The sequence below is a fragment of the Gossypium raimondii genome, chromosome 11 (assembly GCF_025698545.1).
Source record: "Gossypium raimondii isolate GPD5lz chromosome 11, ASM2569854v1, whole genome shotgun sequence".
NCBI classification, from domain to species: Eukaryota; Viridiplantae; Streptophyta; class Magnoliopsida; order Malvales; family Malvaceae; genus Gossypium; species Gossypium raimondii.
Window position 1 is genome coordinate 12155339 of NC_068575.1, and position 27688 is coordinate 12183026.

At 33.9% G+C, this 27688-nt stretch overlaps 2 long non-coding RNA genes across 3 annotated transcripts in view; one reads left to right on the forward strand and one right to left on the reverse strand.

The window, feature by feature from the left end:
* The first annotated feature begins 8090 nt into the window (after positions 1-8090).
* LOC105804614 (uncharacterized) overlaps positions 8091-27688 on the forward strand; it is a 30470-nt gene continuing 10872 nt past the window's right edge. The window contains exons 1-3 of one of the 2 annotated variants that reach the window (XR_008190576.1): positions 8091-8568; positions 20156-20275; positions 20394-20511. This is a non-coding gene — a long non-coding RNA (uncharacterized LOC105804614). Of the gene's footprint in view, positions 8569-20155; positions 20276-20393; positions 23866-27688 lie in introns of those variants that run through there. The other variant, XR_008190577.1, reaches the window with a different exon arrangement.
* On the reverse strand, positions 9594-11048 carry LOC128034524 (uncharacterized). Its single transcript, XR_008190578.1, has 3 exons — positions 10202-11048; positions 10010-10118; positions 9594-9919 (listed from the first exon to the last, which is right to left on the reverse strand). It is a non-coding gene; the product is annotated as an uncharacterized LOC128034524 (long non-coding RNA).

Consider the following 27688-nt stretch of genomic DNA (forward strand, 5'->3'; position numbering starts at 1 on the left):
GGACTGTCCAGAGAAACCTACAGCTGAAAGAGATCAACCAGTGAAAGTGAGCAATGCGACTGCTAGAGGACGACTAGCCCGAAACATAGGAAATATAAGTGCAAATTGAGTTATTCGAGTAAGTCCTTGAGGTAATGTTTCCCTTAACTTTTTATTTTTTTTATTTTTAAACTAATAGGAAATTGGATTGGAATAGTGATTCGAGTTATGCTATTATAGTAATCGTTAAATGTGTTCTATAATTAATTTATGGTTGATCGAAAATGATAGTATTTGGTTGGAAAATTTTTTTATTTAAAATGTTATCTGAATAGAGATTAATGTATTGAGTAATACCGACCCCGTTTGAACTATAGAAAATCATAGGATACGAGTGACATGTCACTAGGGTTACCATTTTGGTCGAGCTCCTGCATTTGTTGCGGACTCACTACAGCTCGTATGAGCTTACCGATATATCAGCTCTTGTGAGCTTACCGTTTCAGCTCGATAGATCTTACCGTTCTTCAGCTTGGAATGAGCTTACTGATCATGGCTTGAAAGAGTGGAAATGATAATTAATTGATGGATTATCGATTAATGCACAGTGTGTATCACCCGAGTATCTTTCGATGTTTCAATGGGTTCAACAGACGTTATACTGTTACTGATTATATTATGGAGAATGAAATGGAATTTGAGCTATGTGAATTAGATAGATGAAATGTGATATGTGTTTCTAAGCTTAAATGATTACTCTGTTTATATTCCGTGTTTTATAGAGGTTCGTTAGCTAGCTCGATTCGGACAAAGTCAGAGATTGGCATCACACTATCTATGCGACTTTTCGGTACTTTTGAATTCAAGGAAATTGTGTAAATATGGAATGTATAGGCTAGATGAAGGGATGATGTTTTGATCACTTAGATTATAAAGTATATGTATATATGTTTGATGTGTATAAGCCATGGGATTTGGCTTAGTGATGTAATGGTTAATTGGGTGTATGTTTTGACAAATTCATGAATGAAAGTCTTAATGCATATGTCCATACTAATATAAGATGAATAAGTGATTTGAAAATGCATTATGAATGTGGCAAATTGGTATGGTATATAGTTTTGATGTGTATGATGTTTTATATTTTGGAAATGTTTGATTTAAGCATGTTATGAATATGAATGATTGATAATTACTGAAATGAGATGATATTAGTTAAATATTGATGAATTACTATTTTGAAATGAGTTACAAGTACGGTAATGCCTTTTAACCTATTCCAACGATGGTTACGAGTTAGGGGTGTTACAGAAATAGTGCTACCAAATGGAAATACGTCTCTCGCACAACCGAGGTTATCGGTAAATATCGCATTCCTTTTAGAACATAATTATGCATTCAGCTAGGTTTCAGGTTATATAACCATATCGTAGGCCGTCATTGTATACTTGTGTCCATTGATCGAAAGGTATGTTACAGAGGTAGTCTGCGCCTTAATTGTTAACTGACCGCAAAATAGCTAACATCTCATAAAAACGGTCATTATTGATCTTGTACCCTGTCAATATAAATAGATAGTAAAAATTACGTACCACTCTTCCATTCAGAATAAATTGAATATTACAAACAAAATTATATTAATAGAGATTAAATACCCATGTCGGTCACTTGCCGTCGTTCAGTGGTAGACCGATATTGCTCGTAGTAGTTGGACGCAACGTACTTTAGACAATACCAATGGTGTGTTTGATCCCATAGGCTTCCCTATCGCTCAATTGCAGCTAACATTCTAGTGCCCCGACCCGATATAACGCAGATATCAGGTTAGGGACAGACATGCCTCCTTAACCTAGAAAGAAAGAAATCTCAGTCATCACCTGACTCCCCCCAGTGTTATTGGAAACGCAATTCGAAGGATTCTCCCACCTCCATCGCCACAGCTAGCAATAGCCGATGGGTATATCTACGAAACATAAAGGTACCGTCAATTTGTAGCAATGGCTTGTAGTACACAAATGCATCTTGGCATTGCTTAAAGCTCCAAAACAGACGCTTGACCATTTGGCATCCACGGAGCAAGCAGTCATTGTAGTACGCAGGGCCCGGTTCAAGGTCTGTTATGCAACCTGAAACGTACCTCTCCAGCAACTGACACTACTACTACACCTCATTATATGAAGTATCCCACCCACTATGCATCTTTTCCAATGTCTTCTACTTAGCTATCCAAGCTTTGCGATAAGAGGGCGTGTACCTCAATTAGCTACGAATATTGTCAATTAAGATCGACACAGAAGTCCTGGGATCTGCCTTAACCATCGGTAGTATTAAGCTAGCTGTCATATCTAAATCCATCTTGGGGTGATCTTGTGAAACACCTGTCAATGAAGTATGTTAAATAATGCAACATTAAGTAATCACAGTATTATTCAAAAACCTTAAACACCTAGTGATATTGTACCGGTAACACAGGCATGTGGACCTTTGTACTTTTTTATCTCCCACAAGCCTGTCTTTTTCCTAACCGAAGCCATGATTTTCCATGAACGTGTATTGTCTTGCACTGCACACTTGGCCTCGAACTTCTCGGATTTAGATTTAACCACGTGGTAGTTAACCCCGTTCATGATGCTATGTTGTTTCAATGTACCAACAAAACTATCCTTACTAGAAAACTCTTTACCCACTTCCAGTTCACCTTAATCCAATAACGAACTTATACAGTCATGCCTTCTGTGTGGTAGATCTGAAAACTCTAAAGCATCATCTACCGATAGATCGATATTATGCAAGTAGGTTGGAGACGAGTACGCCCTGAATCGCAGATTTTCTTCTTCTTCATCTGAACCCCCTTCACCATTTTCAAGTTCGATTCGAACAGGCTTTGGTTCAGAAAATAATACAACTTCTACATTATTAAGGCTGCGCTCTCGAGGTGGATCCACATCAGACTCATCATCCAGCCCACCATCACCTGCAATGTATAAGGTCCCCTCACTGGTAGACGTCATAGGGAGTACATCATCCCTTCTTGTAGACATTTTGTAACGTCCGCAATCAGATGTGGATTGCCAACCACTAGAAGTTGATGTCATTTTCTAGTATGTATTTCCAGTATCGAACATCGACCCACCGAGGTGCATGTCCCATCTACTAACCAAGTGTCATGCAGAAGTTGTGTATTTCATACTGCCATCAAATCCGAGCTCTTCTATGTTCTACCTCCCATTAACAGAGTGTCATGTAGGGGTCGTGTATTCCTCTCGAATAGCAGTAGATGTTCAAGTACCAAATGCTTCATTTCGTAATGGAAATTGTATATCTAACTCAAGATAGGGTGATCCACTAGCGAGATGAGTTTGCATCATTGCCTCCAAGTTACGACCACTTTTGATATCAAATGAGTCATATGTCACAGGATCAACCGAAGCACAAAATCGATACTTAATAAACGAAACTCTCATTGGCGTTGTTCTGAAGATTTTGCTCCTAAGTCTTTTACGAAGTTCTGTCAAATCTATGTCTAGTTAAAAATCAGTTGCGTTGTGTTCTTCGATAAAAAACAATACTATTCTTTGTGTCACGGACCTCACCATTATAGTAAATAATAGCATTAATACGTTCATTAATCTTCAATTTTTGTTCTGGTTAACCTCTCTAATTTTTCTTGTTGTAACTTATGCAACATGATAATGAAATTTGGCTCATTTATAGCCTAAGGCCAAGTAGGAATTGCTGTACAAAAAGAGCGTCTACGTGAGAGCTTTTTTTTGTAATTTTGCTGACAAGGCATCCTGCTTGAAATGTTTTAGACACTATCTTTTCAGAACCGTCTTCTCAAAATTATTTTTTCATAAATTACTATAGAAAAAAGCGTCCACGTGGGAGTTTTTTCAGTAATTTTGCTGACAGTGCATCCTACTTGAAGTGTTTTTTACACTATTTTTTCAGAACTATTTTCTCAAAATTATTTTTAGGAACTATTGTAGAAAAAGAGCGTCCACATGAAATCCTTTTTCAATAATTTTGCTGACAGTGCATCCTGCTTGAAGCATTTTTGACACTATTTTTTCAAAATCATTTTGTCAAAATTATTTTTTCAAGAACTACTGTAGACAAAGAGCGTCCAGGTGGAAGCTTTTTTCAGTAATTTTGCTGATAATGCATCCTACTTGAAGCGTTTTTGACATTATCTTTTCAAAAACGTCTTCTCAAAATTAAGTTTTCTAAAATTACTGTAAAACAAAAATGCAACACCCATTACCCGTATCCAACACCGGAATAAGGTACGAAGCATTACCAAAACACATACACTTGTAAACGTATTAAACCGAGTTATAAAAATTTATCTAAATTAAAACTTTCAAAATAATTAACATGCTTCTATAACTTTTCACAATATATCCTCAAAATATTATAATCATAATAATTAGGGCCTACGAGACCCGATACATGCTCATGCAATTCAATGTTTCATTTCCATTTCATTCAATTCGCAATTTCTCATGCTCACAGTTTAAATCATATCACTAGCAATTTCCATTTAATTCACGTACAATTCCATGACATTAAGTTCAACACTAATACATATTTACCATTTATCTCAATATTTATCGATTATACCATTCAATAACACATTTATGAAATTCTCAATTTTGCAATGAAAATATCACTTTAGCTTAAATAACAACATCATCCTGTTATAAATACACAACCACTTATCCATTTGCTTTAATTCTGTTGGGCCCATTTGTCACTTACCATCCTTAATCAAATTAGGGAACGGTTACGGAAAATTGAGTACTTCACTTCCTCTTGGCCATGGTATAACTATGGTCTTACGTATGATCACTTATCACTTGTCCCTGATCAGATAAGTGTAGCTAGGCTACCACTTATCACTTTGTCACTTGATCAGATAAGTGTAGCTAAAACTACCACTTATCACTTTGTCATTTGATCAGATAAGTGTAGCTAGGCTACCACTTATCACATTGTCACTTGATCAGATAAGTGTAGCTAAAGCTACCACTTATCACTTTGTCACTTGATCAGATAAGTGTAGCTAAAGTTACCACTTATCACTTTGTCACTTGATCAGAAGTACTCAAATCAGGCGTTCCGCTCAATTTGATCATTTATTCAGTTTTCGCATTTTTATTCTATTCTCATTTCAACAACAAATATATATTTCATCATACATTATATAATTCATGAAATTAACATTTAATCATTAAATTTCAGCCATATGAACTTACTATTTCATTATCTTTCCACACTTGTTCCTATGCACATCACACAAGATATAAACATATCATTCAACCATAGTTGCAAGCTAGTGTATTTAAACATAACTCTTTTGGAACTAACCACATGATAAACCATTCATGACATTTTTTCATGCCAAATCATATACTGAATATACCATACACACATACTATGAAATTTTATTTTCACACAAGAGCTTAAACCATGACCAATAATACAGAAATATAAGCATCATTCATATTTCATCGTTTATCAGTTATAATCAAACATATGACCAATTATACACAAATCATTCATATATTTCCCAATTTTCCTCCACCTCCTCTCCATTCCTCATCCTTAATCTGTATAACACATTTAAACAACATTATTCGTACTTTCACTATTTTCTTGTATGTAAAATTCAAGCTGTCTGTCTGAGTTAGAGTCACTAAATTATTTTTCCCTGGAGCTACAGAAATTCAAATTAAGAACCGTAAATTTTCCCCAAAACTAGATTCACATATATTCTTACCATAAAAATTTCAGAATTTTTGGTTTAGCCAAATAGTACAGTTTATTCTTTAAAGTTTCCCCTGTTTCGCTGTCTGACAGTTCTGACCTCTCTTCACTAAAATTTAATTATCTCATTGTAAAGAATTTGGATGATGTTTCTGTTTATTTCTTTTGAAAATAGACTTATTAAGGATTCTAATAATATAAACTATAACTCATAATTATTTTTGTACAAATTTTAACAATTTTCCAAATTCAGAACAGGGGATTCCGAACTCATTCTGACTTGGTCTAACTGAACTTCAAATATCTCAAAACTTACAATTCCATTACTTACACCGTTTCTTCTATGAGAAACTAGACTCAACAAGATTTAATTTCATATTTTATTCATCCTCTAATTCAATTCTCACAATATTTGGTGATTTTTCAAAGTTAGACTACTGCTGCTGTCCAAAACTGCTTTAGTGCAAAATGTTGATTTCCATTTTGCCCCAAATTTGACAGTTTTTACAATTCGGTCCTTTCTCAATTAACCCCTCAATTAATCTAATTTTATCAATTAATAATTTACCTAGACATTATAAGTTGTTACACAACTATTGAAATTCAGAATTTCCACATATAACTCTATCTTCAAACTCTTTTACTATTAGGTCCCAAACATTCACTTTCTATTCAATTCTTTCAATAAAATCAGCATATGAACAATTCAAAGCTCTAATTCCATGCTAAATCATCATATAATTCCAGCACATATTCATAGCAACTTTCAACTTCTTTCATAGAATCAAAAACTAATGAATTCAACAAGTGGGCCTAGTTGTAAAAGTCACAAAAACATAAAATTTTCAAGAAATAATCAAGAATTGAACTTACCTGCAGTAAAAATAGGAAGAACCAGCTTAAGGAAACCCTTCTATGGTGTTTTTTCTGATGAGAATGCGGAAAAATAAAGAGAAATCTAGATAATTCCACTTTGGTCCTAACTTTATTAAGTAAATTTTGCAATATTCCAATTTTGCCCTTAATTCTCCTTACTTTGTTGCTGATTTCATGCCTTTGCCGTCCAGTCCAAATAGACCTTGGGTCTATTTACCTTTTAAGCCCTCTTCCTTTTATCATTTAAGCTATTCAATCATTTCCCATAATTTTTTATTTGTTACAATTTAGTCCTTTTTGTTCAATTAATTATCGGAACTTTAAAATTTCTTAACGAAACTTTAATACTAACTTTTTAACACTACATAAATATTTATAAAAATATTTATGGCTCGGTTTAAAATACCCGAGGTCTCGATACCTCATTTTCGATTCTAATATTTATTTCTAGTGTACTATTCACTATTTCAAAAATTTTCCTAACTTCACATTTAACTTATACTCACTAAATTAATAATATTTTCTACCCATTTGTCGAATTTAGTGATCTCGAATCACCGTTCCGATAGGATTTGTGGTCCCAAAACCATTGTTCTGACTAGACCCAAAATCGGGCTGTTACAAAAAAAAATCCTTCTTCTCAATATAAACCCCACTAAACCCTTAACCTAAACCCTTTTACAAAAACCCTAAAAGCTAAACACAAAAAATATTTTTAAAAAATAAACCCTAATTTAATAAATTTTATTAAAAACTCTAAATCCTAATTTAGTTTATTTATTTAAAACCCCTAAAACCTAATTTAATTAATTTAAAAAAAAACTTTAAAGCCTAATTTATTTTTAAAATTTTTAAACCCTAATTAAATAAAACCCTAAATTATTTTAACAAAATACTAACACTACAATCCTAAAACCTTAAACCCACAAACCTTGGGAACTAAACATGCAAATAGCCCACATCCCTGAGGGAGCGATTTCCCCGTATAATGCTCCTATGTGGACGCGTTTTGGTGTTTTCAGCCCACTCCGGTAAATATGAAAAAAGTGGCCCATTTCCGTAAATAAAATTGGAAATGGGCATTTATTGGTAAAATGGTCCTAAAAGTCCAAGCAAACCATTTTTTTTTAATTTTATGATTTTTTAAAAAATTTAAGTTTTGCATACATATAATTTATTTTTTTATAATTTTCAAAATTAGATTAAGATATTTTAGCTTTAATTTTTGGGGATTTTAATTTTAAATGATTTTGGGGATTTTAATGATTCTTTTAGTTTTTATAATTTTTAAGTGAAATTGAAAATTTTTTAACATGTGTTTGCGTGTCATTAGTTTTAGTTTAACAGAAATCTGGATTGGGGTTTTCAAGTCTACTTAGTAAAATTGAGTTTTAAAAATTTTTTTAACTTAATCTCTACTGATACATTAATTAGAAGAAGAAAAAACTCATTAAACCACCTACTACAGTCTGTTAAAATAAAAGCCATTTAAGGCCCTTGTCCTCTAATCTTAATAAAAAACTCTTTACAAGAACAACTCCTAAAAACACAAATGAAAAACCCTAGAAATCCTAAAAAGTGGAACATAACAACCAAACAAAAAAATCGATTAGTAAAGAAGCCATTAGCCTCATTCTTTCCTCCTTTCGTCTCTTCATCAGCATTTGAAAAAGGAGTGGATCTACCTCATTTCTGGTGAAGTTATTTCTTGAATTCTGGCTCTGATTCTTCCCTTCTGCAACTCTGAGTTTTAATCGCACTTCGTTATTATATCCTCATCATTTTACTCAGAAAAATTTAACACTTCTTCTCTACCCATACTCCCTCTATGCAAATCTACTATTCTTGTTACTTTTTCTGGTGCTTCTTCAATCCAGAACATTGGGGAGTCGAAATGTTTTCTTGCTTCAGCCATTTTGTGTGCTGCTTGATTTTTTGTTCGAGGTACGACTCTAAATCTTACATATTCAAATTTCTTAATCCTTTCTTTACTTTCTTCTATCAACGCAACACTGATCGATTCATATTCTGTTACAACCATCACTTTGTAGATATGTTAATTGTTAGAACTGGGTTGAATTTTACTTAAGAATTTGCAGCAACTTACAGTAGAAAAAAATATTAGACAAGAAAAAAAAAAGAAAGAAATAGGGAAGAGGTATGACAAAGAAAAGATAAAGATGTTAACTTGAGAATAAAATAGAACTTATTTATTTTCACTGTGTCCTCAACACCCTTCCCTGCTTATATAATAGTCTTGGAGCTATTACAATCCCTAAGGTGCGTTTGGTTCGCTGTATTGGATTAGAGGTGTATTGGATTAGAAGTGTATTGGATTAGAGGTGTATTAGATTAGAGGTGTAATAGCAAATCAACTGTTTGGTTGAATGTAATAGAATAGAGGCGTAATAGTAATCTTGTGTTTGGTTGAATAGAATAGAGGTGTAATAGCATAGTGGAAAAAACTAAAATGACTAGAATACCCTTAGCATAAATTTGTTTTGGTAAATGATTATTGTTATTGTTATTTAAATTTTAATAAGATTATTATTATCAATAATAAATATTTTAATCATATTTAAACATAATTATTATTAAACATATTTTAATTAAAATATATAATTTAATAAAATTCTTAATAATTACCGAAATTTGTTTTGGTAAATTATTATTGTTATTGTTATTTAAATTTTGATAAGATTATTAATATGAATAATAAATAATTTAATCATATTTAAACATAATTATTATTAAATATATTATACTTAAAATATATAATTTAATAAAATTCTTAATAATTAATATTCTTATATGAATTTACTCAAATCATAATATATTATATGATACTATAAAAGATAATTTGAAATAATTAATATTAAATATATTTTAATTAAAATATATGATTTAATAAAATTTAAAATAATTATAACTAATAAAATTTAATAAGTAAGAATTGAACTCTAAAAATAAAAAAACATAACCATATCGAATTATCATCAAGAACTCGATTGAATTTACAACAATTACAATTAAACGAAGTATCTTGCCTCAATATCTCACTTCAACTAAAAATATAAAGCAAGCATTCAATAGAAGAAATTCAAGCCGATACAATATCTCTTTCACCCTGCTCTCAACTCCAATTGGCCTTCCATGAAACTGATTCTTCCCTTCAAACAAAATAGCTCACCAATCTAACAGGAAAACGAATACTATCCAAAGTTGCCATTAAAAATAACCTCCAACTTCATGTGTCCATTCCACAAGTTAAGGGAAAAAGTAATCTCTGCCAATTCTGGATTTATATGATGCATTGATAAATTAGGAAATAAAAGGCCATGAGGTAAGGTTGCTAAAAAATCACAATGAATCAAAAGTAATTTACCTCTCCAGGAAGGCTAAATTGCCAAGAGCACATGTTTCCTCTAAAGCACCAAAAACCAGAAGGCATATTTGTTGACAAGTTGCAGTACTGCCTCAAGATCTTAGTTCAACTACAATATAAAGCAAGCATTCAACAGAAGAAATCAAAAGCTTACTTGTTCCTCGTTTTCAGCAGAAGGGAATCTCTACTTACTCTGCCTATGTCATGAGCACCAATACCAAAAACTAAACAATGAAGCTGAATGATGTCCATTACTGATCCTATGAATTAAAACAATCAATGCAATCAGCTAAATTCAGAAAAACAATTCAGAAAAACAATTACATGACAATGAAACATGAAATAGTATAAGAACAATTTTATTACCATAATCCAAGTTTAGGTTAGTTCCCATTGCAACAGTAACTCTTTTTCCAGGCCCAAGTGCTTGATCAACCACAACATTCTGCATAAAGAACCATGAAATAGCCCAAACCAGTTCATAAGTAATATATCAGTATCACACTCCTTAGTATACAAATTTAATCTGAACAAGAGAATATATATATATATATATATATAAGTTTTAAGTCATGTTTGAGCTTTCTGAATGCAAAATAGGAAACTACAACTTTGTACAAGAAAATAATTCAGAGCAAATATGATCCTTCCCATTGCCAGCTTTATATGAAAATCTTTTTAGTGCTTGATACTATAAAAAAATTTATGGCAATGCCAATAATTGAACAGCATGAAATTAGCAACTAAGAATTAATAAATGTTCATCAACAGACTTAATTTCTTTCCATTCATAACTTCTATGCTCAAAAAGAAGTTTGAGCCAAAAGTACGAAAGAAAAAAGACAATAACCGTAAGCCATTAACAACTTCAAGGGGCAAACAAGAAGATTTTCAGGATAATATAGCCATTAAGGACCAGTATGTGGTCAAATAAGTTGATAGCTATCATTAAAATTTGCCTATTAAGGTTAAAATTTGCCGCTTGATTAAAAAGAAAAGAAATTATGCAGGCAGCAAGTTAAAGTGAGTCACACTCGCACAAGAATGACATACCTTATCTAAACCTACATCGACCACTTTGTTCCCACAGAGCTTGTGTGTTTTTCCTCAAGTGTGACACCTATAAAGTTATCGCAACAAATGAAGTCACCAAAGATTCAATTCAGCTCACCATTGATCAAGCATGTCTTCTAGTAGGCAACAGATTGCTAAGATTCCCCATAGAAATCGCACCCAAGTTCCTAACAACTGAACCTAACCTAACCTTATCATTTCTTTATAAAGCTCAGAACCTCGCTTTCCAATCAATTCCCCATACAAATTACATCCAAGCTCTTTACATTTAAAAAGCATATCAATTTATCTCGTCGCATCTATCCTTCCTACAATTCACCTTTTAACAATTATAGACCTAGTAAGAAACCTATAACAATCACAAAAGGCAAGACCAAACTTTACCTTCCCGGTAGGGAGCCCACTCATGCTTACACGATGATGTGGAGCATCAAGTGGAGGCAACATCTCAAATTTCAGATAATAGATGGCCTAAAACAATAATTAGACCATTAAACAAATAAGAAATTAGGTTAAAAAACTCATTGATCCGAAAAATAGTAGCAAAGACGAGCAATTTGACTCGCCAACCGAAAGAAAAGGAGAAATTAAATGAAAATTTGTAACATAGGGTAGAAAGAGTGAAGAGAAACAGAGGATTTTCCATTACTCGAGTGGCGAGCTCGAGAGATCGAAAGCGTTGTCGACGATAGAACCAGCGATGGCTACGGTGACATGGGGATATCGTCGGCTTTTTGGTTTCACCGTTGGTTTCTTTCTACTATGATGTTGATTCAATCGCTAACCTAGAATTAAGCTAAAGACACTACAAGGCGACCATTGAAACTAATTACGAGAGGAAAAGAGAGTTAGAAAAGAAAAGAAAAGAAAAGAGAGTTGAAACTCATTACGTTGATTCCATTCCTTTACCTTTCGATTCAAGAACTCGAGACCGGTTGAGAAGAAGAAGGTCGATCGGTTGAGAAGGCAATCGAAAGAGTGGCGAGCGAAAAAGAAAAGAAAGGAAACAGAGGAACAAATCGACAAGAAAGAGGCATAATGGATGGAGGAAATCGCGAAAACCAAAGCAAAGAAATAAGGAAGGAAATCGATGAAGGAATGAAGAGAAACAAGGGATGGGGGAGGGCAAATCGTGGAGGTGATGCTCAATCGGTAGCTAATCTGGGCAAAGAGGGAATAGAAATCGGTGGTTTTCACCGATTAAGAAGGTAATGGATTAGGTGCGTATTACCAATACATCAAACCAAACGACGTGTTACACCCGGATTAGGTGGGGCCCACCGATTAGGGGTGTATTGGCTATGCCAATACACCAAACCAAACAAGCTGTAAAAATCAAAATTCCCATGTATTTACAGACAACAAGATCAGAACCAACCAAATCATGTATTTTAATATGTTTCCAAACTCACCGTATTATTCAAAATAGAAAGAAATAACATCAACTAGTAAAAAGAGCACGTAACTACTCCCATTGTTGACAGGATCGTTGACCTCAAGGATTGAAGGTTGGAAAGCAACGTCCCAGATCAACCAAATTCTCCCAGGTAGCATCTTCTGGAAACAAATTTTTCCATTCGATCAACACCTTGGTCGTTGCCTAGTTTCCTATCTTTACCAATCTTCTATCTATAATTCGGATTGGCTCCTTTGGAAGGGTCTTATCCCAATCCATTGCTGGTAGTATAGGTTGAACTGGTTTCTGGCCAACATGGCACTTAAGTTGGGACACATGGAAGGTTGGATGCACTCGTGAGTTTGGAGGTGGTAGGTGACTTCCCCAATCTTGGCTTCCACTTTGAATGGCCCAAAATAACGAGGAGCTAACTTATGGTTGAAGACTCTCTGGAAGATATGTTGTCAGTATGGTTAGAGTTTCAGATAAACTCCTTCTCCCATCTGGAACTACCGGTCGCTCTCCCTCTTATCCGCAAAATGTTTCATCCTATCCTGCAACCATTTGAGGTGGAATTGCAGCATTTTCATTGCAGCCTCTTGTTGTTGAAAGCTTTGATCTACACAAGCCGCGTTCGGTGAACCAGCTAAATATGTCAGATAATGTGGAGGTGCTTGCCCGTATAAAGTTTCATAAGGCATCTCCTTGATGTAGAATGGAAAGTGGTATTATAATACCATTCAGCTAACGACATCCAAAAACTCAATTCCTTTGGTCGTTCCACAGTCATGCATCGCAAATAATTTTTGAGGCATTTGTTTAAGGCTTCTGTTTTTTTCTGTTTGCGAGTGGTAAGCAGTTAAATGGTAAAGTTTTATCCCAAGCTTAGTGAAAAGTTCCTGCTAAAAATTGTTGACAAAGATCTTATCCCTGTCGAAAACTATGGTGTCCGGAAAACCATGGAGTTTGAAAATATAATCTAAGTAAACTTGAGCAACTGTTAGAACTGAGTATGGATGGGACAAAGACACGAAGTGCCCATATTTTGCCAAACGGTCTTCTATTACCCATATAGTGTCCTTCCCCTATGAAACTGGTAACCCATTTATAAAGTCATGCTTATATCTGCCCACGTTCTAGAAGGTATCGACAGTGGCTGTAAGAGTCTCAGTGAAGCTGATGGATCATATTTGTTCCTTTGGTAGACACCACTTTCTCTCACCCATCTTTTTATGTCTTTGGACATCCCTTTCCAATAGACCCAACCTGCCATGCGATGTCGTGTGGCAGTAGTGCCCGAGTGGCCCCCTAAGGAACTGTTATGAAAGAAAGTAAAAATTTCCTTTTGTATTTCTAGCTCAGATCCTACCATTGACTTCCCTTTACTCTTGAGACACGATGTAACACCCTTAACCTGTATCTGATGTCGAAATAGGGTTATAGAGTATTATCGCACTTACAACTCAAACAATCATACAATTCATATTTATTATCATTCAAATCAAAAACCATTTAAATTTATTGATATAGTCCCTAATACGAGCCCTCGATGACCAAAATAGACCTTAAAAATGGTTCGGGACCAAACCGAGTACTCTACGAATTTTTAGAAAAACTTTGAGAACTTTTCAATGTGTAAGGGACACACGCCTGTGTGGCTAGGTTGTGTGGGGATTCGAAATAGGGACACATGGCCGTGTCCCAGCCCGTGTCTGAACCCATGTAACTCGTTGACTTGGGTCACATAGCCAACCCACACGCCTGTGTACCAGGCCGTGTATCCTTCGAAATGGCCTCACACACCTGTGTGCCAAGCCGTGTGCTAGGCCGTGTGAAGCTACTAACTTGAATTCTATAAAAGTATCAGGGGGCACACGACCGTGTCACTTGGCTGTATGTCACACACGGCTGAGACACATGCCTGTGTGTCTGCCCATGTGGACAAAAATAGGTCATTTTTCAAGCCACATTTCTCACCTAAATAAATACCAACTTGGACATCATAATGTGCATACTACCTTAGCATAAATAGGCATTCAAAACTAGCCAATAACAAGTTTATAACATGTAATGTCCACACATACAACATGATACCCATAAGCATATCAATTAACCACTTTAAAACATACCAAATATACTTCCAAAACATACCTAAATGGTCAACTCATATATGAGACATTGTGCCTAAAACTTAACATGCTTACCACATCTCATTTTAAATCAATTGGTACCCAAATACCAATTCACAAACAAGGCATTCACATAGCAAATATATACCACATATCATAAGGTCATTTATACACATTTACATGTCAAAATATATGTCCACCATACAAACCAAATCAAATGGCCAAAACACAACAAGACATATATGCCACATTAGCCAAAACACCTATACATGTCATTTAACCAAGGTATATAAAGTCCAAAGTACCACTATAAGTGTTTGATAGTGTGATGCGATCCTTGACGACTTCTAATCTGAAAGAGCTTCCGAGACACTATAAAATACGAAAAAATAAACGGAGTAAGCAATTAAGCTTAGTAAGTTCGTAAAACATATAATTAAACTTACTATATAACCATAAATTTAGGTAAGTAACTCAATTCAATTTGGCCAAAGCCTATCACATAACCATTTACCAAGTTAGCCATGTATACATATAAAAATCGAGAATCATTCATGAATTTCACAATTATAAAATTTCATGTACGTGTAACATTTATACAGTATATCTGTATATCACATATATAAACCATTTCCATGTAAATACCTGTAATAGTTCGTATCAAACTTATATAATCTCGTAATAACACTATGCCCGTTGAACTACTTAGAATATTGTTAGATACACAGGTGGTACACATGAGGTGTACTGAACTGTAATCCATCAATTCTTGTACATGTATGCTTATACGGGCGATAAACGGTAAGCTCCTGCAAGTTGAATATCGGTAAGCTCATACGAACTGAGTGTCGACAAGCTTATAAGAGCTGGAATCGGTAACCCTAATGAAATGTCATTTGTATGCTACGAATTTTTAAGGTTCAAACGACGTTTGTTATTCTTCGTATATTGTCGGTTATACGTTTGATAATTATACATAATAATTAAACCATTCACATACATATATTTTGATTAAAAAATATAAATACAAGATCTAGTTACACTAACTTACCTCAAACTCGTACTGAGAAATACAATTGTTTAGTCCACGACTTTATCTTTTCCCCGATTTAGTTTTTAATATTGCTTTTCTTGATCTATATAATCAATTTTTAACTCATTTAATTACTTTTCTAATCAATTCAATCCAAATTTCATGTTATGACAAAATTACCATTTTGCCCCTAAACATTTTACTTCTCTACAAAGTCCCTAGACTCGTAAAAATGAAATTCATGCAATTTCATTACATCCAAGCCTAGCCGAAATCTATATATGCATATGGAAGCCCATACATTTCACAATTTCACATATTTAACACACAATTTTTACCTTTCTCAAATTAATCCCTATTTGACAATTGCAACAAAACTTACTTAACAAAAGTTGTTTATTTAACAACAAAGATTCATTTCTTCCATTAAACTTTAAAAACAACCAAAATTATCTCATTAAAAACCCTATACTTTCAATCATATTGCAAATTAGTCCCCTATTTAGCTAGATTAAGCTACAACGAACCCGAAAACATAAAAATCAATAAAAACGGAACAAAATTGCACTTACATGCAAAGGATAAACTATCCAAAATTTTCAAGCTCTCCAATGGTGTTTTTTCCTCCCAACTTTGGTTATAAAGATGAAGAAAGATGAAGCTTTTTATTTTTTATTTAATTTCTCACTTATTTACCTAATTACCTATTCACCCTTACCTAACTTTAAAATTGCACAATTACCAAACCATGCTCATCCGCTAACTCATTTAATGGTCTAATTACCATTTAAGGACCTCCATTTTAAAGTTCTATAGCTATTTGACACCTTTAGCTAATAGAACACAACTTTCGCACTTTATGCGATTTAGTCATTTTCCACAAATTGAGCATACAAACGGTAAAATTTCTTAACGAAATTTTTATACCATAATTCTATCATGCTGTAGTCTATAAAATAATATTAAAATTAATTTTTCTACTTTAGATTTATGGTCCCGAAACCACTATCCAGATTTCACTAAAAACGGGCCGCTACAACTCTCCCCCGTTAGGAATTTTCGTCCCCAAAAATCTTACCAAAAAATAGGTTAGGGTATTGTTTTCTCATGGTTTCCTCGGGTTCCCAAGTAGCCTCGTCAATACTGTGACGATGCTTCACTAAGGCTATTCTTTTGTTTCTTAATTCTTTGATCTCTCGTGCCATGATTCTGATTGGTTCTTCATTATATGACATATAGGGCTAAATCTCAACCTCTGTCGAAGAAATTATATGTGAAGGATTCGATCGATACTGCCGTAACATAGATACAAGAAACACATTATGAATCTTAAAAATTACAAAACAGAATGCTCAAATTATTCATATCACCTAGCACATGGGCGTGTGGCTTAACCGTGTGACCCAAGTCAGAGAGCTCATAAATTCAGAAATGGGCTAGGACACAGTCGTGTGTCCCTATTTCAAATGTCCACACGGCCTGAGACACGAGCGTATCTCTTGACCATGTGAGACACACAGCCTGGCCATACGGGTTGGCCATATGGGAGTGTGTCCCCTGCACTTTTGAAAATTTTAATGTATTCTGAAAAATTTTCTAAGTACCCAGTTAGTCTCGACTTATTTTTAACATGTATTTTGGGTCTCGGGAGCTCATATAAAGGACATCATGACTTATTTCTGATATAAATGCTATATGATATGAATTATCTGTTTATTTGATCTGTAAATTCTAGTAATGCTTCGTAATCCTGTTCCGAAGACAAATACGGGGTTAGGGATGTTTCATAACTGGTGTTGAAACACGTCATTGAATGCCTCTAAGAGATTGAGCAAATCGTTAAGAATTGGTTCAGGTGGAAATTGCAATGAGGCTTGGTCTATTATAACTATCAAGAGCGTATAGGGGCCCTAATGATTCCCTACAATAGAAAAACTTCTAGCAACCTTCCAATCTCGAGAGAAGCTATAATAGACCAGAACCGTATCGTAATGCTCCCAATAACGAAAATTTATTTCCTTCCTGATTAAATCCTATTGAATCCCTAAAGTCCCGAGTAATGCTCCTCAATGATAGAAGCTACTACACCCCCAGAACCATATCGTAACCTTTAACCAGTAGCACAAAGAAATCTGTAAAAAAACGTAGTCCTTGGGCCTCCCATCTCACCCCATGGCACAAACCTTGGGTGAATATACTACCCCTATTAACCACCATGACCTTCAACTTATGCTTTTGACTGAAGAGTATAGTGAGCTGCCTCACCCATCTTGCTCCTATAAAATTATGCGTACTTTCTGAATAAACCAAAATAATAACGTCAGCATTTCCAACTGATGCTACCACCTTCATCGTATGGGTACCTTGGGATCCTTGGATGGCATGGAGCGAAAGTATAGGATTTTGGGTCACCGTTTCGATCGGCACCCCACTAATTGCTCTAATTTCTCGTGGGCCTCTTACCCATCCTCATCCTAGTCTAACTCCAACAGCAGCTGATATAGCTTAGACCTAACACATTTGCGACCCATACTATATTTGGAACCATACAAAAAGCACAATCCCTTTTTTCTCCTATTGTCAATCTCTATGACTGATAATGTCGTGTTAAACTTCTTTGGTGAATTTACCGTCGGAGCTGACTTGTGAGCTGCTTTTGGCCCTGTGGAACCTCTACCATTACGCATTTCTCAAGGCTTAAAAGTTTGAGAAATAGTACTTGTATGACTCTGAGTTGATGACTTCACAGAAGTAGGACTTCCCATTAAGAGTGGCCTCCCAAGATATTGTTGCAATATGCCCTCCACCTTATGTGCCACTTGAAATCCTTCTGCCAACGTTTTTGGCTTGAACAACTGTAATATTTCTCTATTTTAGTTTTCAAGTTACTAGTAAATATGCTTAAGGCATATGATTCCAGCAACTGTAATTGATTCAACAAGCTAACAAAAGTGTTGTGATATTGGTCCAACATTCCATGTTGCTTTAATACCACCAAGTCAAACATGGGGTCCTAAAAATAACCTAATGCAAAAGGCTCATGCAAGCTCATTGCATAAGTTTCCCAAACTAACATGTGAAAGTCCCATTGCCGTTGTGCATAAAAATGGTGTTAGTCAAGAGCTTTGCCCTCCAAGTGTAACATAATTGTTCAGACCCTGGCATTAGAAGAGACCCTCTGGACCTCAAAATATTGTTTTAATTTTGCCCACCAACCTTTGAAATTGGATCCTTCAAAACATGGACATTCTAGCTTGTGCGACTTAGAGAAGTGATCTTCCACATGGGACCCCAAATTGTCATCAACCTTAGGTAAAAAAGGAATAAGTTCCCTTCGAATGTGAGTTAGGAGATATTTTCTAGGCAAAAACTTGATTAGTAAAACATCAAGAATCCCCTTCTCCTTATCACACGACTATCTAGCAGAAGATGTAATAGATAGCTGCACACCAGCAATGAAAGTAGACGATTGACCCAAATAAAGTTCTAGTAGTCCCTGCATTTCAGATTTGATCTCCCCTAGTAACTCATCTTTTAGTTCTCTCAACTCCACCTTGAATTCTTTATTGAATTCCACCCTTAACTCTTTCAATCCATCATTCAACTTTGTGCTCCACTGGGAAACATCCTTCTGCAGCTTTGCAATGCTTGCTGCAGACTTCCCACATCTTTTTTAAGTCGAGTAGCAATGTCGTCGCTTGACATCGTAGATCGTTGGCTCTGATACCTTGTTAATTGCTGGGACCGGGTTAAATTTGACTTAAGAATTTACAACAACTTACAGTAGAAAAAATAGTTGACAAGAAGAAGAAAGAAAGAAATAAAGAAGAAATATGACAGAGAAAAGACAAAGATGATAATTTGAAAATAAAAGAGAAGAACTTATTTATTTTTCTTTGTGCTTCTACAATTGTCACATCTCTCACATGCGAATTTGGGTAAGTGCTTGCTGCCATTATAAGTCCTTCGTTATTTCTGATAATAATTCCTGAAACAAAGCTATTTGTACGATAGTTAAAACATGCATTAAAATTTACTTTCACATAATCATCTTCTGTCGATTGCCAAATAGACTTCGATTTTTCTTGCATGTCTTTTGATAAAATCCTTATGTTATCAACCTCTGAAATGTAAGCATTTATGAAAGAAATGACTCTGAAAACATTTTGTCTCGTTCCATTATGATAGACCATATTGTGATTGTACCATAGTGCCTAAAATGTAACTGTTACTTGTCTTAGATATAGCATATCTCTAGTTGACAATTCCATAGCTAACCAAGTTTCCCAATTCTGATTTTCATCATCGATCAAGAATAATACTCTCATACTATGCATGACTTGTTCAGAAAAAAGACACTTTTGGGCATAAATTTTGTACACTAATGTTTCTTTGTTGTAAATTTGATAATGTCAGCATGGAATTTTTAAGAATTTTCCAGCATGTAATTTTTATTTTGCTGGCTAGTCTTAGGCTCCATATTTTGTTGAATAATAATTTTTGTACCTCAATAGAATTATCATTGGGAATTGTATCTGCTACTTCGAGCCATCTGTGTCTGCTCTTGACCGTATAGATGCCAGAATTACCGCCCCTCCATACCAAGTGGTCCTCTCGAGCATTGTTTGAAAGAGGTATGGTTAATATTCTTCGCGACGTATCTTCATTAAAAAGGTTTTTGAATTCTTTGTATATCAACGACCTTTGTATATCTTGTATTAATGTCATGTCCTCGGATTCTTTTTTGTTCAGGCTCAATTAACCAATTTTCGTTCTATATATTAATGCTGGCACCATTACCCACTCGTCAACCACAACCTTGTTCCAACAACCTTCTAGATATCTATATACTGCGCCAAGTATATGATGGGTAAGATCCTATACTTGCATTCATAAAGTCTGTGTTCGAGTAGTATTTTACTTTTATAACTTTTACGAATAAACAATCTGGTTTTAACAATAGTCTCAATCCTTGTTTCGCAAACAACACTATATTAAATTTGGACAAGTCTTTAAATCCTAATCCCCTCTCTCTTTCGATCAACAAACCTTTCTCCATTGACACTAATGTATACCCTTCTTTGTATGTGCATTACACCACCAAAATTTCACAATCATGTTATTTAACTCACGGCATAAAGAACTTGATAATAAGAAACATTGTATTGCAAAAATAGGAATTACTTGTAAAATTACTTTTATGAATACCTCCTTCCCCTCATTAATAATTGCCTCGTACTCTATTTCTCTATTCTCTTGATGAATCTCTCTTTTAGATTTGTGAATGCAACTTTCTTTTTACTGCCCATTATTGTTGGAAGCCCAACGTACTTTTCTGGGTTATTAGAAATGCGGACCCCTAAAATTTCTCCTATTTGTTCCTTCTGTTCGTTAGACACATTAATACTAAAGTAGATAAGTGACTTGTCAAAATTAACCAATTGACCCTAGACCCTTTCATATTCTTTTATTATAGCATTCATTTTACTTGCCCGATCAATTGTAACATCTCCAAAAAGAATACTATCGTCAGCAAAAAATAAATGTGTTAGCCCATATTTACTCCTACCAACCCTTTCCCCTTTTATCAAACCCTTTCTCTTAGCTTCTCTAAGTAGACTTGAAAAGCCTTCAGCACATAATAAAAATAGATATGGACTTAGCGGGTCCCCTTGTCGTAGCTTTCTTGATGGCTTGAAAGCTTCACCTTGTTCACCATTAAAGATAATCGAATAAGTCACCGTAGTCATACATGTTATTATTAACTCAATTCATTCACTACAAAAACCCATTTTAATCATTACTTTTTGTAGAAAGTAGCACTACACCCTATCATAAGCTTTACTCATATCGAGTTTAAGAGCAAAAGAGCCTTGGTGTCTATATTTCCTTCTTTTAAATTAGTGTAAAACCTCATAAGCGACAAGAATATTATATGTTATTTGTCTTCCAGGTACAAATATGCCTTGAGCTTCACCAATAGACTTGTCTAAAACTGTTCTAAACTTGTTAACAATGACCTTTGATAGGATTTTATAAAGCATATTGTAAAGGCTTATTGGTCTGAATTGAGTCATACTTGTAGGAGAATTAATTTTTTGAATTAGCACTATATTTGTATGGTTAATCTTTTCCAATCCTTGTCTCCTATTAATAACTTGAATGCAATATGTCATAATCTCCTTTCTCACAATACTCCAATATTTTTGATAAAACAAGGCTGGGAATCCATCATCTCCAGAAGCTTTCATTGGTGACATACTTTTAATATCCTCCTCAATCTCTTCTTCATTAAAATCCTTTGTCAACTCCACACTATTAGAGTCATTAATGCACGGTTGAATTGTAACACCCTAAACCTGTACCCCTCGCCGAAGTAGGGTTACGGGGTATTACTGATCAAACATACATAATTTCAAGCATTTCATGTTATATAATATTCAAGTAAAAACCAATCAAACTCATACATTTTGACCCTTATTTGAACCCTCGGGGCCCAAAATAAACATTAAAACTAAGTCGAGACTAAAGTACTCAAGGAATTTTTCAGAAAACATAAAAAATTTTCAAAGGTGTAGAGGACACACGCCCGTGTGGTAGGGTTGTATGTCTCACATGGCCAAGAGACATGCCCATGTCTTAGGTCATGTGGAAATTCAAAATAAGGAAACACGCTCTGTCCTAGCCTGTGTCCAAACTAGTGAGCTTACTGACTTGGGTCACACGGCCAAGCCACACCCCCATGTGCTAGGCCGTGTGAACAATGTTGAGTATACTGACTTGTGACACACGGCCAAGCCACATGCCCGTGTGCTAGGCTATGTGAAAAATGGTGGGTATACTGACTTGGGACACACAACCAAGCCACACGCCCATAGGCTAGGTCGTGTGAGCCTACTGACTTGTAATCTTTAAAATTACAAGGGACACACGGCCATGTCACCTGGCCGTGTGTCACACACTTCTAAGACACATGCTCATGTCTTTACCCGTGTAGACAAAAATAGCTATTTTTCAAGCCATATTTCTCACCCAAATTGGTACCAATCTAGACACAACCATTTGCATATGACCATGACATAATTAGGCATTCAAAACCAACCAAAATCAAGCTTAAAACATGTAATATCATCACCTACAACCATTGGCTTTACTAAATGCACAACCTACATGTATTATCCCTATTCAATTCACAACGCATGTGATATAAGAATTAGCTCTACTTCACCTACCAAATAAACAACATAGATAAATCACCAAAATGACCAAATCATTTAAGCATACATTACTTTCAATATTGCATAAAACTTTAAACATGTATTTACAATTATTTACACTTACAAAATCATATTCCCTAGAACTCACTAAACAAAAGGGACGTTATGTAATAGCCCGATTTTGAGTCTAATCGGAACAGTGGTTTCGGGACCACAAATCCGACGAGAAAAAATAAAATGGCCTGAATTTTTAGGGGTGTCGAAATGATGATTCGAGATCACTAAATCCGACAAATGAGTAGAAAATATTATTAATTTAGTGACTATAAGTTAAATGTGAAGTTAAGAAAGTTTTTGAAATAGTGAATAGTGCACTAGAAATAAATATTAAAATAATTAGAAAAAAAGAGGTATCGAGACCTCAGAGATTTTAAACTGAGCCATAAATATTTTTATAAATATTTATGGAGTGTTAAAAAGTTAGTATTAAAGTTTCGTTAAGAAATTTTAAAGTTCCGATTATTAATTGAACAAAAAGGACTAAATTGTAACAAATGTAAAATTATGGGAAATTATTAAATAGCTTAAATGATAAAAGGAAGAGGGCTTAAAAGGCAAATAGACCCAATGTCTATTTGGGCCGGACGGCAAAGGCATGAAATCAGCAAGAAAGTAAGAAGAATTAAGGGCAAAATTGAAATATTGCAAAATTACTTAATACAGCTAGGATCCAAGTGGAATTATCTAGATTTCTCTTTATTTTTCTGCATTCTCATCAGCAAAAACACCATAGAAGGGTTTCCTTAAGCTGGTTTTTCATATTTTTATTGCAAGTAAGTTCAATTCTTGATTATTTCTTGAAATTTTTGTGTTTTTGTGACTTTTACAACTAGGCCCACTTGTTGAATTCATTAGTTTTTGATTCTATGAAAGAAGTTGAAAGTTGCTATGAATATGTTCTGGAAGTATATGATGATTTAGCATGGAATTAGAGCTTTAAATTGTTTCTATGTTGATTTTATTGAAAGAATTGAATAGAAAGTGATTGTTTGGGACCTAGTAGTAAAACAACTTAGGGTTTTATGAGGAAATTCTGAATTTCAATAATTATGGATAACTTATAATGTCTAGGTAAAGTACTAATTGAGAAAAATTAGCTTAATTGAGGGGTTAATTGAGCAAGGACTGAATTGTATGAACTGTGAAATTTGGGGCAAAATGGAAATCAACATTTTGCACTAAAACAGTTATGGACAGCAGTAGTAGTTTAATTTTGAAAAATCACCAAAAATTGTGGGAATTGAATTAGAGAATGAATAAAATATGAAATTAAAGCTTATTGAGTCTAGTTTTTCATAGGAGAAACAATGTAAGTAATGGGATTGTAAATTATGAGATATAATAAATTTTGTGAGACAAGCCAGAATGATTTTGGGTTTCCCTGTTCTGAATTTGGAAAATCATAAAAAATTAAATAAAAATAATTAGGGGCTTAAATTTATATATTTAAAATCATGAATGAGTCTATTTTCAAGAGAAACAAATAGAAACATCATCCAAACCCCGTACGAGGAGAAAATTAATTTTTAGTGAAAAGGGTCGGAACTGTCTAGCAGTGAAATAAGGGAGACTTTAAAGAATAAACTGTACTTATTGGCTAAGAAAAAAATTATGAAAATTTTATGGTAAGAAGATATGCGAGTCTAGTTTCAGATAAAATTAACGGATCTTACTTCGTAGTTTTTTAACTCAAGATATAAATAATTTAGTGACTCTGACTCGGATAGACAGATTTGAATTTACTTGTAAGTAAATAGTGAAAATATAGTTAATGTTCTTTAAGCGTGTTATATACATTAAGGATCTGGAATGGAGAGGAGGATGAGGAAAATTGGAAAATATATGAATGGCCTGTGTATAAATCGGTCATATATTCGATCATAATCAATAAATGTTGAATTAGAAATGATGTAATGTTTTTTTTTCAAATAGTTACTATGAGATTGATGATGATCTAATTTTAGCTAAATTAAAAGGTAAAGCGATGTTTTCATTGCAAAATTAAGAATTTTATAAATGTGTTAATGAATGGCATAATCGATAAATGTTGAGTTAAATGGTAAATACGTATTAGTATTGAACTTAATGATATTGAATTGTATGAGAAGTAAATGGAAATTTCTATTCTTTGGTGATATGATTTGAATTAAAAGAATTATTGTGATATTGAAATGTATATTGGATTGAGAAATTGATTTGAATTGTGAACATGAGAAATTATGAATTGAATGAAATAGAAATGAAGCATTGGATTGTTAAGACTTGAGAATTGCATGAATATAAATCGGGTCTCGTAGGCCCTATTTATTATGAATATAATATTTAGAGGAGATATTGTGAAGAATTATAAAAACATGTTAAAAATTTTGAAAGTTTTAATTTAGATGAAATTTTATAGTACGGTTAAATACGTTTACAAGTGTATGTGTTCTGGTAATGCCTCGCATCCTATTCCGGTGACGGATATGGGTAAGGGGTGTTACACGTTATCGTTAAATTTTCATCTTAGGCACATGCCAAAAACACAAAAGGAAACGACACCAACATTGAGTACGAGATTCTTGCGGGATGCCGAATCCGATTCTACTATTTTTCTAACCTACAACATGTAAATCAATTTATCATTAATAGGTTCCATTTATTGGCTAAACACAAGAACAATCAATATTAATATGTAATTATAACTTAACCAAATAAGATTTCAGCTCTTTCAATAATTCAAGTAACCTTTTCGCAAGATCTATTAGCGACGTGGCACCCGGTGCCTAGTGGTAAACTGCAGAGGAGGTTGCGCCTAGCGCTAGTCGGATTAACCAATAGTATTGAATGTGACCCCAACTCTAATTGGATAAACCAACAATATTTGCACCCAGTGCTAGTCGGGTATACCGACAATAATAATTGTAAGCCCAACTCTTGTAACAGCCCAATTTTGACCCTAATCGGACATAGTGGTTTTGGGACCACAAATCTGAGTCATAAAAATATTTTAAAATTATTTTTAGTATTTGTAGTATGTGAATTACTATGTGTGAAAATTTCGTATGAAAATTTGATCGTTTGAGTGCTCAATTTGGTAAAAAGGGCTTAATCGCATAAAATAAAAATTTAGGGGTCAAATTTAAAAGCACCCAATTGTTGTTGTCTTTTAAAATGGGAGGAGTAAAGAAGTAATTAGCCCATAAATTAGATTAGTGACCTTAGTATCTGTGTTTTATAAATTATTATTAATAAGGTTAATTTGGTCATTTGTTAAATTAAACTTTATAATTAAAATTAAACAAAAATTTCTTATTCATTCATCTTCTCCAAGCCGAATATTAGCTAGAAAGGAACTCAACTATGGCTTCTTAGGTTTCGGCAATGGTTTAGCTTGATTAAGGTATGTTTTGGTCTTGGTTTTTGATGATTTTTACGTTTTTGTGATCGTTGCTTTGTATTCTATCTAGCCCATGCTTTAATTTTAGAATTTGATGTTGATTTTGAGATATTCCATTGATGAATGCTTGAGCTTTGTGATAGTTGATGATGAAATATGGAAGATATGTGAAAGATTAACATGTTTTGTCTTTGAATTTTTGGTGAAATTGAGTAATTATGACTAAATTGTGAAATTAAATTTTTGGGGGACTAAAATGTGAAATAAATGAAATGTGTGGATTTGTAGCAATACTAGGAACATTCCGCCCTTGTATAGTGTGGACAAATTTTGTGTATTTTGTGTTTTATGCAATAGGGACTAAATTGCAAAAAGTGTAAATATCAGGGGCAAAATGGTAATTTTCCCATTTATGTGTTTTTGGACTAAATAGAATGGAATAATAATTAAACTAGTTCATTTTGAATATATTTAGATCAAGAACCAAAGAAATTGGAGTTGGATTGGGGACAATTAACGGATCTTAAGTTGGAGCTCTGTAGCTTGAGATATAAATAAATTAGTGACTCTGACTCAGACAGACAGCTTGAATTTACATACAGGAAAATAGTAAAAGTATGGATAATGTTGTTTAAGTGTGTTATATACATTAAGGATGTCGAATGGAGAGGAGGAGGAGGAAAATATATGAATGACTTGTGTATAAATTGGTCATTTGCCCGATTTTAATCGATAAATATTGAAATAGAAATGATATAATGTTTTATTTTAAATAGTTATTATGAAATTATGATTATCATTATGTTATAAAATTAAATTATAACTTCATATAGCTGAATTTAATAATTATTTGTTAGTAAATGAAAGAAATGACGAATCATTTCATATGTTCGTATTTGAAGTGTGAATATTGTAAAAGTACGAAAAAGGAACTAAGAGGTCAAATTGAGTAGAACGCAGGAATGAGTACTTTCATTCAGTGATATGTGATGAATTGAAAGAAAAGACCATGGTTTGACCATGGCAACATGTGAAAATATAATTATGTGATTTCTGTGTAAGACCATGTCTAGGATATGGCATCGGTGTGATGTGTTTTCGTGAAAGACCACAGTTGGGCTATGGCTTCGGTGTGTGATATGTGACGATGTGCAAGACCATAGTTATACTATGGCAATGTGAGGTAAGTGTTAAGCAAATTTTATGTGATAAAACATATTGAACAGTGAAATTGAGCTCAATTATGTGATCTCATCATTCAGAGATTGTGTTTGACAGGTTATGTTAATAAATTATGTGTATGTGAATTTAAGTGACGAAAATTAAACAGCTAATGGTATTGAGCTCATTTACATGAATCTGTAATTTGAAATTGTGATTGAAAGGAAGAA